We start from the raw sequence: 13598 nt of genomic DNA on the forward strand, positions 1-13598 counted from the left end.
ATAGGACTGGGCTCTCCACTTTGGGGATGACTGGGCTGGTACATTGGCAGGGTAGGCTATGCTCCATTGTTCAGAGTCTCTTAAGCTTTGTTTTATTCTTGCTTCTGATTTAGTTTTATATTCCATGAAATATGATATCTATCAATGAAATTTGGAGTTCATTTTTTGTCTTTTTAAAAATTCTACTACTTGTAGATATTTTAAACTTGAGCAAAAACAATTTATTATTGATCAAATTTAGTTTAATGATAGTATGAATATGGAAGCTGTCTTGTTTTGATAATATTAGGTGTTAGCCAGGTGTTTATTATATTCTGTAGAGGCATATTCTGTAAAAAAATTGTTTGTGTTGTAATACTTTAGCTGCCTAACTAGAAGATGGCTCATGTTTGAAGATGCTCTTACTTCGGTCAAGCCATTCTTGTGTTTTTGGCAACATTATTTGGTTCTGATGTATTTTGTAGTCTTATACACTTGTAATATTGAGAACATTTGAGAAAATTTATTTCTATTGTAAGCCTATTACATAAAAATATCAGATACTTACATATCGATTTAGACTTACAAGGCTTTTCCTCTACATTATGTCATTTAATCCTCACAACATTCCTCTGAGGTGGGTACTACTGATATTATTGTCCCCATCTTGCGGAGGAAGACACAGAGACACCAAGAGGTTAAATGACTTGCTAAGTCATACAGCTAGTAATTGTCACAGATGGGATTTGAACTGAAGTATTCCTGTTTCCTAGTACACTGCATTTGAAAATACCTCGAGGTAGTTTGGTACAACAGAAAGAGAGATGACTTTGTATCTGAAGACCTGGATTCAAATCCTACCCTTGCCACTGACTACTTGTATAACCTTGGGAAAGTCGCTAAGCCTCTTGGGGTTTCAGTTTCCTCATCTATAGAGTAAGAGGGTTGGACAGTTTAGACTCTTTCCATCCCTGAATCTATGAGCTTACAGTTTGTCCTCATCAGTGTCCACAGAGAGTCTTATTTATAGCAAATGCTGTTTGTCTTCTAATATTTCAGCTGCTTAACCAGGACATGACTTATGTTTTAAGAGACTTACTTTGGCCAGGAATTGAATTGGAAGAGGAGCAAGGTCATCGGATGGGCAAAGGTAAGATACCTACATCATTGGCTGTTAAAACTCTAGCTTTCTGGTTCCAACAGTCCAAGAAGAATCCAGACCCTTTGGAGAGAATTACTTTCTGTCTTTTAGTGGGAAGTAAAAGATTTTTCTCTCTTCTCCCTACATCAGTGATGGTCATTGCATTTTATAACCCTGCAGGAGGCCCTCTTGAGGCACATCCGACAAGGCACATAGACCTTCAAACTTTATGGAGACACAGACATAAAAAGAACTCAAGACAGAAAGCAACTTCAAGGAATGAGACCTCTGGAAGGAGAAAACAGAGCTGATTATGTGTTCAAGAGAGAACTAACTTTGGCCACCAAGACTTAAGCTGCAGAGTGGATCCAATATTGGGAATCAAGTAGAGACGCTATGCTGGAGGGGCACAGCATGGGGAAGATTCCGCAAGAAGAGAAACATTAAAGTTCTGCAGTAGTTGAGGGCTAAGTTGTCTTGACCACCTACATTCCCTACATGTGTGGCTCACTATCATTTTACACTAAAATTGTATCTACTTCATGAACACAGACACTGTGTGGATATTTGGCAGTGAACCCCATGTTTACAAGGGTAGAGTTGTGTGGCTACAGTTCTTATAATGTTATCTTAGTAATTACTATTGCTTTGAGCTAATTGTGTCTACTGTCTGTTAAAGGGAAGTTTATTGATGGGGTGACATAAGCTATAATTTTAGGAGCAATGACCCAGGGTGAACCTTTGGAGCCTAGGAGTAGCAATCTCTTTCTGAGGACTCAAACCGTAAACGTGAATATCACTTGGGAGAATGGCCCAAAGGGGTGCCATGATCCTGTGATCTCTAAATTAAAAGGGGAGACATTTAAAAAATGAATATCGACCATTTTCACTTGAGCGAGAAAGGATCTTAGCTAGCCAACAAAGAATCATTCCAGATGGCTGAGATAACTGGACTAAATACTCAAAACATTTAGTTATTCATTCAAATATTGATTTTTTTTAAAAAGCTGACACTATCTAGCAAGTGTAAATCACTTCTACATTAGCTTTCCTTTTATCCTATAATGAATTATATGTGCATATAACACCCAAAATATCATATTTAAATCTCATTTCAAAAATGAGAAACAAAGAGCCATTTCTTCCACTTTTTTCATTGTTTTTCCTCATCAAACTACAGACTACTAATATATTTGTGTACATATGTGTGTATATATACATTATATATGTGTATATATGTATACACATATCTATATGGATAAACATATCTATCCAAAAAAAGAGATTTTAAGCCTATTCCAATGACATGTTGTTGCTGAATATTGCCTTCATCTCCACTGTTGCTGCTGTCATCATCATCATCATCATCATATCATCATCATCTTCTTGTTTTTCTTCACCTTTAAAGTAATTATTTATTCCCATCATAGAGAACTAAAAGAAAAATACTACATAATTAATATTCATATATAAGGGAAATTAAATTAGGTTAAGTAATGAAACATTATATGTATATATACATATATAATAGTAAATTTATAAAGAGGAAATAAATTAAAAGTTTCCTTAATTTAGTCAAAGCATAAATACTGTACATCTCAGCCCAATTATCTTTGAATAATGGTTGTTTCAAGAATATAGCACACTGATTTTCAAGAGGAAAACCTACTTTTAAAATGTTTTGATGTTTAACATAGACTATAGCATTTTTCTTTCCAATGTCTACTACTGATCTTTTTCAGCTAAATGAAAATGGAAAAAATCAGATACTTTAAAATTTCAAGTTCTACCACAGAATTTTAATAACCATTAGGAAAATTTAATTAAGATAATTAATTTCACAGTACTAACTACTGCTCAGCAACTTGTCTTAGATTAATCCTTAAATATACTTTATAAGCAAAATGAGATATTTTGTTCATATAGTTCTTATATTTTTCTGTTCTACTTTGTACTTCAATTAAATGTAGATCATAATTACCATATTACCGTTTCAATGCACAATTTGATACTGTACAGTAGTAATACTGTTAAGCTCTGTTAATTGTGGGCTTAGGAAAGGCAAGCCTGATTATACCCATTTAAAAAATTACTGAGCCGTCTTTCCCAGACTGGAAATCCAGTGACCACTCATAGCCCTAACTCACTACTGATTAACATGGAAGCTTTGTCTTGCTCTCATTCAGACCTGGTCTGCTCATTGCTCCTTAGGCAGCCAGGGCTCCACCCTTAGCCCCTAGGAGCCCACCATGTTGATACTAGACTTAGTGTGAACATGCTATCAGCTTTAGTACTGCTGTAGTTTGGAACTCCCAAATTTAAAGGATCCACCAGCCTCAGCTTCCCCATTAGCAGGTACTACAAGCATGGACCACCATGCCAGGCTATATCTATTGTTAAAAGAAATAATTCCATACTATTGCCAATGCCTAGTTTCAGGTTAGCTTCTGATTATAAAATAAATATATATGGGTGTTTATTTGTGTGTATATACATATATATATGCACATGCTACGTATGTATAAATCTTTGTATTTATGCATACGTACATAAATCTGGATGGGTGTGTGTGGGGGAGGATAGTTAAAAGCATTAACAGTTTAGCATTGCCAGGCTAAAGCCATAGGTTTGATAACTTCCTGGACAGAACTACTTTGCCAGTAATTTTCAATTTGTCTTGAAAGTGAGCAGACCAAGGATTCATTTTCCTGGTCATTAAAGCCTGTAAGTCAGTGTCGGCCATATAATCATGTGGTCAACCATCTCAACTGAATTAAGAGCCACAGAACCTTTGTAATTCTTCATATTTACTATTCAGGTGGTTCCTTTTCTCTCTGATTCATCTTTACTTTGAAGGCAAAAACAACACCAACTTTCTTCACAAACTATTTAATCTCTTCTCTCTGCAAGTGTCTTCTCAATCTCTTTAAAGAAAAGATTTGCATTAAAGCCTCCCAGTGCTGCATTAGTAGGAGAAGCTTTAATTTAATGACTTGGGCTGTTTTTGGCTTAGGGGAAGCCCATCCTATAGAGCAGGGCTGTCCAACCTTGAGTTATCTTAGGGCTGCATTAAAATAAAATAATTATTCGAGGGCCATACCCAGAATAAAAAATACAGTATACTAATAGAAAGTGGGAGAACACAGGTCATTTTATGACAAGCAAAGGTGTACGAAAGCAAACACAAAACAATAAAGCGACAACACAGCAGTATAAAGGTAGGTGCATACTTAGTCTGCATCGTACAGACAGAACGCATCCCACAGATTGATTGAAAATTCCCTGCAATATGTTCCGTCTGTAATAATGCTTAAAAACACCAAAGAAAATTAACATCCATGAGATCATTTATTAGTGATGGAATTAAAAAATCTAATATGCATTCCATGCAAATTATTATTATTTTTTTCTGCTCATGAAAATTAAAACCCACAGGCGGGCTGCATAAAATCACACTGTAGGCCACATGCGGCCCGCAGTCCATATTTTGGACAGCCCTCCTATGGAGCATCAGGAACATGGCTCCCTGAGTTTAGGATTGCCAGAATGTTCTTTTGAACATGATCCAATGAGAAATTTAAAGATGATTGGAGTCATTGCTCAACTCTGGCACACTTAGAATAACTTTATGGCCTTCCCAAAATGAATGCTCATTTGAATGTAGTAATTCTGATATTTTTAAAATTGACATTAGGATAATAGAGCTAGAACCAGAAGGGATTTTGCAGGCACTTTGATACAACCCCCTTATTTTTCAGCGAAGGAAACTGAGGCCCAAGTAAGCTAAAAGACTTGCCCATGGTCACACAATAAGTGATGGAAGTAGGAGTTGAAAAAAAAGTTCTTTGACTCCACATCAGCATTCTTTCTCCTGTATCACACTTGCTAAGCACACCTCATATAGTCAATAGTAAATTCCTTTCTTGGGAATGTGCAAGGATCAAAGGTTCATTGCTTCCCCCCTGCATGCACGTGCATGTGTAGTCATCTAGAAAGGAAACTTATTCCTCGTAACAAAGCTAAACAAATGTTTTGATGCCTTGGAAACATCCTCAGGTGTTGATTCTGAAAAAGGAGATGACACTGATTCAGACCCAGTGAAAGTATTTTGAACGAGATCATCCAGCTTGTTTTTAAAGATAACAGTCACGATGATGCATACTAAGGAGTTAAAAAGCTAAAAGTGGGACATCTTTGACACCTCTTCTGGTAGTATGATTAACAAAAGAGATATTAAGGCTGTCTATGTTGAGATTGCTTTTATTTTAAAGCAATCATCTAAATATTTTCTTTAAAGCTTTTTTTCTTGGTGAACTGCTTTTTTTTAGTCATGTTAGTTGAATATTTTTTGTGGGGGGGGCACTAAAAATTACGCTTAATCTACTCTAATTTATCTTTCAATAATGGAGTTGTCATTTTAATTTTAGCATATATACCTTTATTCTTTTAGTTCTAGTTAGTAAGACTACGGTAATTTTTCCTTCAGTCGTGCCATTCATGCTATTTCTATACTTGCAGAGATACTGAATTGCAATTTTTTTTGCTTCCTATGGCCCTTTTCTTCCTATGACTCTGCAGCTAACGCACAATTTCTATGCAGTGCTATATTTCACCTCCATCTTCCTTATATTGAACATGCTTTTGCATAATGCTACCTGAAATGAGCATATACACTTAAGATATATTTCAGTGTTATTGCTTATTATAAATCACTCAAGTCTAACCATCTGATTTATGACACCATGTATTTCCCTCAATGAAATGATCACCTAGTACATTCATTATCATTACTTTTCATTTTTCTGTCTTTTTAGCCTTCTAGTTTAGTCTACTAAATTGACAAAGTACACTGTCTCTCTAGCTGCCATTGTTTCCTGGCAACAATATTCTATTCCACTTTACTAAGCAAGCTCAAGGCTTTGTGACCCATTCAAGGTATTTTCATTCAAGTTTCTTGACTAGCCTAGACATACAATATACATTCATCTTCCTGAATTTACAAAATAAAGAAGTATAAAAGTGATTATTGCATCTCGTCTTTATTAGCTGCCGTGCTAGAAAGGAGCAAAGTCAGATAATGGAAAAGAACCTTGTGACTATTATAGAAAACAGTGCAGAAGTCAAAATCACTATGTGCCAAGGAAATTTCCAAGCACTTAGAGTCAGCTAATACTTCATCAAGTGCTTACTTCCTTTGAATGAAACCAATCTTACCTTGAAACCCAAAATAGATGGTTTATATATGATGTCTAATTTGAACTTATTAATTTAAGTTAAATTAATTTACTTTATTTTAACTAATTTAAACTAATTTACTCCTAACTCCAATCCATCCTCTATTCAGACACCAAAGTGATTTTCCTAAAATGCAGATGCAACCATGTCAACTCCCAATTAAAAAAATTCCAGTGGATCTCTATTGCCTCCAGAATAAAATAGAAAATCCTCTAGCATTCGAAGCCCTTCGTAACTTACCCTCTTCCTACCTTTCCAATCTTATTGTACTTTATTCTTCAGGAAGTATTCTTTGACATTGGTCTCCTTGCTGTTCTTTGAGCATGATACTCCATCTCTTGGCTCTAGGTATTTTCCCTGGTTGTCCTCCTTGCCTGGGACTTTTCCTCTCCACCTCTGCTTCCTGGCTTCCTTTGAGTCCCAACTAAAATCCCATTTTCAACAGTAAGCCCTTCCCAATCCTTCTTAAGTCTAGAGCCTTCTGTCTCAATTATTTACTATGTATCCTGCAAAAAAACTTGTCTGTACATATTTGTTTGCCTACTGTCTCCTCCATTAGATCTTTGAAGGCATGGACCGTCACAGTGTTTAATACAGTGCCTGATATATAACAGGCACTAAATAAATATTTACTATTAAATTAACGAGAAGTTTAGGATTTTAAATTCCAGATACAAGAATTTTTAATCAGTCCTACACATGCCATCACTTAAAATAGATAAAATTAATCATTCATTTCTTTGGTTGGGGAGATTTTAAAGCACCAATTCTGGTGCAGTATAAAGAAATTAGAAGAGGATTGAAGTCTTGACTGGCTCACCCCATGCACAGCTAAGAAAAAAGAAACATAAAGTTGACAACTTTCAAATGTTGGCACCTTAGACTTGTGTCTATACAACACCAAAAACAAATGGATGGTTTAGTCAGTTTGATGGAAAGCATCTGTTCAAACTAGATATTTGGCATAGTGTAGATGAAGCAATTAATTGCAAATATTTTTTTCCTTTCAAATTGCCTGGAATCCTACTCTTAAGCTGCTAAATTTAAAGAAATCACATTCATAAATATTCATTTAGATAATTAGTTTTTCAAATGATGCTTCAAATGAGATCACATATTTAGAGGAGTTTGCGAACCATAAATCTTGTTATGGTGATGATAGTGATGATTAAACTTTAATACTTCAAGGATCTGTGCTTTCATTGATGAGGGTACTTCTTGCATTGTTGTACATTATACACCTCTTTATTATACCCTCTATGCCTTTATTACTTGCTGTACAAATTTCCTGCCCTAGACTGGTCTTCGGATGATAGACATGTTTGTTGCAGGCCTACATCTGAATCTTAGTTATATTTACCAGAGCTTATCAATAAATATCAGCACAATCTTCAAGAAACCAAGGTCATATTTATATAATGATTTGAGTGACACTTGAGCGAGGGTTCCAATTTACAGATGTAACTCAGTTTCACATGAGCCTAGGACACTTTACATGTGGCTGTCCTTGGAAAAAACATGACTTTGGGTTGGCGGAAAGAATGCTAAGCATATGATGAGTATAAAGAACTTATGGAACAGATGCCAGAGCTTTTTCTGAGAGAGACCTGAGTGGCTCCAGAAACTTTTTAGGAGACATATGTGAAAAGAGCAGCAGGAGACAAGTAAGGGAAGCCAGCTCCTCAACATGTCCCCAGTTTCTAGCTTGTCTATGTAGAAACTATTAGAAAAGACATCTTTTAGTGACATAGGGCCCTCTTTCTTTGTTTGAGCTGAGATATCTCATTCCCAGTGGAACAGCCAATTTACTCTTTTATTTTTAAATCAATCAATTTTTATTGAAATCATTTTTCTGCATCACCAAAATTTTCCCCAGACTGCCCTTTTTCACCCTCACAAAAAGCTATTCCATATAACTAAAAATATTTTAAAGGAAAAAAAAACCAGCAAAACTGATCAGGATGCCAAAAAAGTTTGAAAATATGTACAATGTGCCATAATCATTGACCTCTCAGCTCTGCAAAGGAGTGAGATACAGAATGTCTTCTTTTGGGGGGGGTGGCAGGGCAATTGGGGTTAAGTGACTTACCCAAGGTCACACAGCTAGTACATGTGTCAAGTGTCTGAGACCAGATTTGAACTCAGGTCCTCCTGACTCCAGGGCCAGTGCTCTACTCATTGCGCCACCTAGCTAGCCCCAAGAATGTCTTCTCATTTCTCTTCTCTGAGGCTATATTTGTTTTCAGTAACTTCACAACATTCACTTTTGATTGTTTTGAGCTTGTTTTTTCCATTTGCATTGTTGTAGTCATTGTGTATGTTATTTTCTTGGATCTTCTTATTTCATTCTTCATCAAATCATATAAATCTTTCCATGCTTCTTTATATACATCATATTTGTCATTTCTTACAATTTACTAATCGTCCATTGTATTCATATACCACAATAAGATATTTTCTAATTGATGGGCAAGGATAGGTAAGTGGCACAGCAGATAGAGCTGCCAGGCCTGGAGTCAGGAAAATTTATTTTGTAAGTACAACTCTGACCTTTTCCTACCCAATTTTGTTTTTTAGAATCATCTCATCATACACAGCTCAGCTCCCACCTTTCTTTCAAACTACTTTAGTAATGATAACAATTTTAAGAATAATATTACTGATAATAATAACTAATAATTACTAATGTTAATAACATTTTCATATATCCTAAGCAAACAGTTTGACCTTAATCAGTGTATAATTAGTCTTTAATGATTTCCTTATATTTCTTCTGGATCTTTTATGTCAAGTTTTCCATTGAGTTCTGATTTTTTGTTACAAATACCTGAAAGTATTTCAGTTCATCAAATACCCTTTTTTATGTTCAGGATTATACTCAGTTTTGCTGGATAAGTTATTCTTGGATGCAACCCTAACTCCTTTTCTCTTTGAAATATAATGTTCCAATACCCATAGCCTTTTAGTGTAGAAGGTGCTATGTCTTGTGAAATCTCGACTCTTTCTGCAGTTTTTAAATTCTTTTTTTTCTTGTTGCTTACAATATTTTCTCCTTAACCTGGGAATTTTGAAACTTAGTTATGACATTCATGTAGATTTTCTTCCTGGGATCTCCTTCTGGTGGTAATGTATGGATTTTTTCCATTTCTATTTTACCTTCTTGTTTTAGAACACCAGGGCAATTTTCCTTAATAATTTCTTGTAATATTGTATCCAGATTCTTTTTTTCATAATAACTTTCAGGTAGTCTGACAATTCTTATGTCATATTTCCTTGATCTGTTCTCCAGAATAGTTGTTTTTCTAATGAGATGTTTCAGATTCTCTTCTATTTTTTCTATTTTTATTATTTCTTGGTGTCTTATAATGTCATTCAATTCTACTTGCCCAATTCTAGTTTTCAAGGAATTATTTTCTTCCTTAAGATTTTATATCTCTTTTTCCAGTTGGTCAACTTTCTTTTCATAATTTTCTTGGATTGCTTTTTTCCCCTAGTTTTTCCTCATTCTCTCTTACTTGATTTTTGAATTCATTTTTAAGTTCTTCTGACCATTTGATATAACTCTTTAGGTTAGGAGTGGCTTTTTTTTACCTCATTACCTCTGAATATATTTCTATAGAATATCCATGAAAGTTCATGTGACAATGACATCAATACCAAATTACCTCATCATGACTAACAGTACTAAAATCAATAGCTGAAAAATGATAACTATGAAATCAATTAATATGAAATGTCAACTCACTAAGACAGTTCTTTGCTAAGAAAGGGCACATTAAGAAATTACAATGGTACAAAAAGTACAAGTGCTGAAATGTGAAAGATCTGTACTCCACTAATGAAAGCAGGTTAACTTTAGTAAAGTAATCTTTGTGGTATTTTAATTTCAGATATTATTTATGGGTTCTGCACAGGTCTCTGAACTGGACATATGCCTACTCTTCCACAAACACCATTTGGTAGCTTCAAGGTCATCCTTCCATAGATATTTTAATTATTCATAATATAAGCTGACCAATAGCTGAAATGATTCTTTATGGTACTTTATTCTGGATCTCCCCTAATGAAATGTGCAGGGTTCTTTGTTAATTCCATGATTGAAAGAGGGTGAATTATATTCAAAGTAACTTGTAATAACCTATTCATTTTCACATGATCCTAAAGGATTTTGTGTTTTGGAAAACTTTTTCCTGCAAAAGTGTTAATAATTGATTCAAAATAATTGTAAAGTAGGAAGGGGTCTGAAGTCAAATTCCTACCCAAACCAATAATGTCTGACAGCAATTCCAAAAGAAGAGTTTCAACAACGTTTTGAGCAATGACAGTATCAAAAGAACAAGTATGTAGGCCCTCAAATTAACTACTTTGCAGGATAAAATTTATTTATGCATATAATTTTTGCTATGTTTGCTTCAAATGGGATTGACAATGTCTATTGCTACCATTTTGCATAAAGATTCAGAAATCTTACATGCTAATTGATGTATATATTTTCTTTTTTGTTTGTTTCATGCCTTATTAATTGTACCTCATTTTAAAACACTTTTTTGAATTCCAAATTCTCTCCCTCATTCACCCCTCCTCCACCTACTGAGAAAGCAAGCAATATGTCAATTACACATGTGAAATCATGCCAAACAGATTTTCACATTAGCCATGTCAAAACAAAATCAAGGAAAAAAAAGAAAGTGAGAGAATTATACTTCAATTTGCACTTAGAGTTCATCAGTTCTCTCTCTGGTGGTAGATAGCATTTTTTTGTCATGAGTTCTTTGGAATTTGTCTCAGATCATTTTATTGATCAGAGTAAGACTTTCACAGTTGGTCATCATTATAATATTGCTGTTACTGTATACACTGTTCTTCTAGGTCTGCTCTCTTCAATTTGTATCAGTTCATATAGGTCTTCTCATGATTTTCTGTAACCATCTTGCTTGTCATTTCACATAACAGAATAGTATTCCATCACAACCATATACCACTATTTGTTCAGCCATTCCCCAATTGATGGACATCCCTTCAATTTCCAATCATTTGCCACCACAAAAAGAGCTGCTAAAAAAGTTTTGTACATATAGATCCTCTTCCTTTATCTTTGATCTTTTGGGACACAGATCTTGTAGTGGTATTGCTAGGTCAAAAGATCTGCACAGTTTCATAGCTTTTTTGAGCGTAGTTCCAAATTGTTCTTCAGAATGGTTGGACTAGTTTACAACTCCACTAACAGTTCATTAGTGTGCCTATTTTTCCACATCCCCTCCAGTATTTGTCATTTCTGATAAGTGTGAGGTGGAGCTACAGAGTTGTTTTAATTTGCGTTCCTCTAATCACTAGTGATTTAGAGCACATTTTCATTTGGTTCTAGATAGCTTTGATTTCTTTTTCTGAAAGCAGACTGTTAATATCCTTTGACCATTTATCAATTGGAAAATGGCTCTTATTTTTATAAATTTGACTCAGTTCCCTATGTTATTTGTGAAATAAGGCCTTTATCAGAGAAATTTACTGTACATTTTACATTATTCATTATCTATGGTACTTTTTTTTTTATCAAAACGTAGTTTCCCTGATTATCTCTTTTAATTAATTCTATTTTCGTTTTTGCTTTGTCTGAAGTCATGATTGCCACCCCTGCCTTTTTTTTTTACCTCAGCTGAAGCATAATAGATACTGCTTCAGCCCCTTATTTTAACTCTCTGTGAGTGTCTTTCTGTTTCAAGTGTGTCTCTTGTAAATAACTCATTGAATTCTGGTTTCTAATGTATTTTACTATTTGCTTCCATTTTATGAGTGAGTTCATTCCATTCATGTTCACAGTTATGATTATTGAGTATTTTCTTCCATCCTATTTTCTTGCATTTATCCTTCTCTCTCTCTTTTTATCTGTCTCTCTTCAAAAATCAAAAATCTGTTTTGCTTAGGGTCACTACCTCCCTTAGTCCACTCTCCCATTAATCACAACCCACCTTTTCCTTAGAACCTTCCTTTTCTTCTCTTTTGCTGGCTAACTTAGATTACTATACTCAACTGAGTGGGTTTATATCCTCTTCCATCTTTGAGCCAGTTTAGATGAGAGCCAGGTTCAAGCATTGGCTACCACCCCATTGTCCCTTCCACTTTAACAGCACTTTCTTGTGCACCTCTTTTATGTGAAATAATTTTCTCCATTCTTCTTTTCCCTTCCCCCTTCTCCCAATGCATCCCTCTTTCTTAGCCCTTCACTTTTTTTTTGAGATCATCCTAACATAATTGACTCATACCCATGCCCTCTGTCTTCATAGACTCCTTATAATAATGATAAAGTTCTTAGTGGTTATATTTATCATCTTCCCATATAGGAATATAAACAGTTTAACTTTATTGAGTCCCTTATGATTTGTCTTTCATGTTTAGTTGTTTATGCTTCTCTTGAGTCTTGTGTTGAAAATTAAATTTTCTATTCAGCTCTGGTCTTTTCATCAGGAATGCTTGAAAGTCATCTATTTCATTAAATGTCTATTTTCCCCTCTGAAGGCTTATACTCAGTTGTGCAGGGTAGGTTATTCTTGGTTGTAATCCTAGTTCCTTTGCCTTCTGGAATATCATATTCCAAGTCTTCTACTCCTTTCATGTGGAAGCTCCTAAATTTTGTATGATCCTGACTGTAGCTACACAGTATTTGAATTATTTCTTTCTGCCTCCTTGCAATATTTTCTCCTTGACATGGGAGCTCTGGAATTTGGCTATAACATTCCTGGGAGTTGTCATTTTGGCAACTCTTCCAGGTGGTGGCTGATCAATTCTTTCAATGTCTATTTTACCTTCCATACCTAAGATACCAGGGTACTTTTCCTTAATAATTTCTTTAAATATGATCTCTAGGCTCTTTTTTCCCTCATGATTTTGATCTATTTTCTAGGTTAGTTGTTTTCTAATGGGATATTTCACATTTTCTCTTATTTTTTCATTCTTTTCAACTTTGTCTTACCATTTCTTGATGTCTCCTGGAATCATTAGCTTCTGCTTGCCCAATTCTAATTTTTAAGAAATTATTTTCTTCAGTGAGCTTTTGTACCTCTTTTTCCATTTGGCCAATTCTACTTTTTAAGTTCTTTTCTTCAGTGAATTTTTGTGCCTCTTTTACCATTTGACAAATTCTGTATTTTAAGATTTCAGTTTCTTCTTTTAAAAAGTTGTTTAATATTCATTTTTCTCCAATTACATGTAAAAATAATTTTAACAGTTTTTAAAAAAATTGAGTTTT

The 13598-nt window shown here is 34.6% G+C and overlaps 1 pseudogene; it reads right to left on the reverse strand.

The window, feature by feature from the left end:
* Positions 1–3407: 3407 nt before the first annotated feature.
* LOC118837225 lies at positions 3408–4144 on the reverse strand (annotated as a pseudogene).
* Between the last annotated feature and the right edge of the window lie 9454 nt (positions 4145–13598).

The sequence above is a fragment of the Trichosurus vulpecula genome, chromosome 2 (genome assembly GCF_011100635.1).
Source record: "Trichosurus vulpecula isolate mTriVul1 chromosome 2, mTriVul1.pri, whole genome shotgun sequence".
NCBI lineage: Eukaryota > Metazoa > Chordata > Mammalia > Diprotodontia > Phalangeridae > Trichosurus > Trichosurus vulpecula.